The following is a 3,584-nucleotide window of genomic DNA, read 5'->3' on the forward strand; positions in this document are numbered from 1 at the left end:
GTGGCCTTCAGATTAGCTCAAGATCAGTATGTAGAGAGCTTCATGGAATGGGTTTCCATGGCTGAGCAGCGCATCCTTACATCACCAAGCACAATGCAAAGTGTCGGATGCTGTTGTGTAAAAGCCTGCTGCTACTGGACTGTAGAGCAGTGGAGACATTTTCTCTAGAGTGACAAATCATGATTCTCCATCTGATGGGTGGGAGAGTCTGGGTTTGGCAGATGCCAAGACAATGGCATTTGTCTGACTGCATTGTGCAAAGTGGAAATTTGGTGGAGGAGGGATTACAGTGCAAGGTCGTTTTTTAGGAGATGTACTCGGACCCATGGGTATGCCCAATGACAGAATGCAACTTTTACAGGGAGTGCAGAATTATTAGGCAAGTTGTATTTTTGAGGAATGATTTTATTATTGAACAACAACCATGTTCTCAATGAACCCAAAAAACTCATTAATATCAAAGCTGAATGTTTTTGGAAGTAGTTTTTAGTTTGTTTGTAGTTTTAGCTATTTTAGGGGGATATCTGTGTGTGCAGGTGACTATTACTGTGCATAATTCTTAGGCAACTTAACAAAAAACAAATATATACCCATTTCAATTATTTATTTTTACCAGTGAAACCAATATAACATCTCCACATTCACAAATATACATTTCTGACATTCAAAAACCAAACAAAAACAAATCAGCGACCAATATAGCCACCTTTCTTTGCAAGGACACTCAAAAGCCTGCCATCCATGGATTCTGTCAGTGTTTTGATCTGTTCACCATCAACATTGCGTGCAGCAGCAACCACAGCCTCCCAGACACTGTTCAGAGAGGTGTACTGTTTTCCCTCCTTGTAAATCTCACATTTGATGATGGACCACAGGTTCTCAATGGGGTTCAGATCAGGTGAACAAGGAGGCCATGTCATTAGTTTTTCTTCTTTTATACCCTTTCTTGCCAGCCACACTGTGGAGTACTTGGACGCGTGTGATGGAGCATTGTCCTGCATGAAAATCATGTTTTTCTTGAAGGATGCAGACTTCTTCCTGTACCACTGCTTGAAGAAGGTGTCTTCCAGAAACTGGCAGTAGGACTGGGAGTTGAGCTTGACTCCATCCTCAACCCAAAAAGGCCCCACAAGCTCATCTTTGATAATACCAGCCCAAACCAGTACTCCACCTCCACCTTGCTGGCGTCTGAGTCGGACTGGATCTCTCTGCCCTTTACCAATCCAGCCACGGGCCCATCCATCTGGCCCATCAAGACTCACTCTCATTTCATCAGTCCATAAAACCTTGGAAAAATCAGTCTTGAGATATTTCTTGGCCCAGTCTTGACGTTTCAGCTTGTGTGTCTTGTTCAGTGGTGGTCGTCTTTCAGCCTTTCTTACCTTGGCCATGTCTCTGAGTATTGCACACCTTGTGCTTTTGGGCACTCCAGTGATGTTGCAGCTCTGAAATATGGCCAAACTGGTGGCAAGTGGCATCTTGGCAGCTGCACGCTTGACTTTTCTCAGTTCATGGGCAGTTATTTTGCGCCTTGGTTTTTCCACACGCTTCTTGCGACCCTGTTGACTATTTTGAATGAAACGCTTGATTGTTCGATGATCACGCTTCAGAAGCTTTGCAGTTTTGAGACTGCTGCATCCCTCTGCAAGATATCTCACTATTTTTGACTTTTCTGAGCCTGTCAAGTCCTTCTTTTGACCCATTTTGCCAAAGGAAAAGAAGTTGCTTAATAATTATGCACACCTGATATAGGGTGTTGATGTCATTAGACCACACCCCTTCTCATTACAGAGATGCACATCACCTAATATGATTAATTGGTAGTAGGCTTTCGAGCCTATACAGCTTGGAGTAAGACAACATGCATGAAGAGGATGATGTGGACAAAATACTCATTTGCCTAATAATTCTGCACTCCCTGTATATATTTTTGTGTCATGCTGTTTTTTTCCTTCGACTTTACTATGTTTATGCCACCACTTTGAAATGGTCCATATTATTTTCACTTTTGACTCAAGAAACTTTACACAGAACTCAGAGGAACATATACAGTTTGTTTTTTGGTATATGGGAGCAAGTCACCAAGACCACTATTTAAGCTATGAAGTAGCTTGGTCACATAAAAGGGTAATTTCAGGCGCCATGTGACTTTTCTTCTGCACAATATGTTTTGTCCACTGTTAGGGATGAAAAAGATTAAATAAAGCAGTTTTTACAAACACGTCACAGAGCTGACTTTGCACAAGAATGAGGAAGAGAACACCATACTAAATCAAGTTTTTGGATATATTTACAAAAAGGCCTGGATCAACTTGAGAAACAAAAAAGTGTCTGTTCGTGTGTGTGAGTCTAAAAAATGACAAATGCACAGAAATGATAAATTTGCTTAATAAATTGTTCTTAAATTTGGTTCATTGTTTGATTTCTTTTTTCTTCAGCTACAAGCTACAAGTTTGTCCAAAGAGTTGGTCAGAAATACTCTTGCAAGGATAGAGTTTCCTTCGCCTTGTAGTCCAGAAATAAGAACTCTGTATGCATCAACACTTGAGCTGGCTGTGTCCCAGAGTGAGCAGGAGAACAGCGCATTGACCAAAGGGTGTGGGGGATGTTTGCACAGCAGCTTAAATCAATGTCAGAAATAACATTACAGAAGGGAATTTTGAGGTTAACATGAAAAACCAACCTCTGACCTTTGCCAAATGGGGAGATACAGGCTGCACCATGCTGTCAGAAAATAGCACCTGGCAAGTTACACTGAAATGCCTCCTTGAGTGCATTTGTCAGTTATAGCAGAGATATTATTATTATTGTTATTGCAGGGAAGCTAACTGTGAGACACCAATTAATTTCCTCTTTCATAAAGTGGAAAACACTTCTGCATCATATCTGCACCTTGCTCTTTAAAACACAAGCTGCAGAAAACTAATTAGTAGATGTTTATAGTTTTACAAATACTGACATCCCATTAGTTCGTTATTTTTTGTTTTTAACACAAACACTTAATCATTCAGTCATCAATATATAAAGATGGAGACAGTGATTACAATGGAGATTTATAATCCACTCAGAATAAAATCTATAGCCTCCATTTTTCTAACTGGAAATTAAGTTGTCAGACTGTCAGTCAGTCAGACTTTTCAGCACACTAATCAATAATCACCCATTTGTCCTGTTGTAATTTGTCACACTGATAGAAAAAATGTCTCCTAAAGTTGGATCTTGGAGATGATGTTAATAGTTGTTCACAGATTGACATTTAGTCACATAATAATGTCAAAGATTCTGTGAGGTACAATGTCTGAAGTTGAAATTCTAAACCCTAACATATTTGGAACCAAATACTCTTGTGAATAGCCGTGTGAAGCAGGCAGGGATAGACCCAAATGGAGACTCATTTGGGTGAAAAGGAAGTCAAAAAAGGCAGCTGAACTAAACTAAACAATACAAAAACCAAACTGAGAAATGTGTGACCTAAGCAAGTGTGTGGAACACATGGTGGGGAATGAGGGCGATCACAAGAACGGACGGAGGTAAACAGAGGATTTAAATACACATTTATTATTAAAATAGACATAACATAAAAA

This window comes from Aulonocara stuartgranti, assembly GCF_965226115.1.
Source record: "Aulonocara stuartgranti genome assembly, chromosome: 7".
NCBI lineage: Eukaryota > Metazoa > Chordata > Actinopteri > Cichliformes > Cichlidae > Aulonocara > Aulonocara stuartgranti.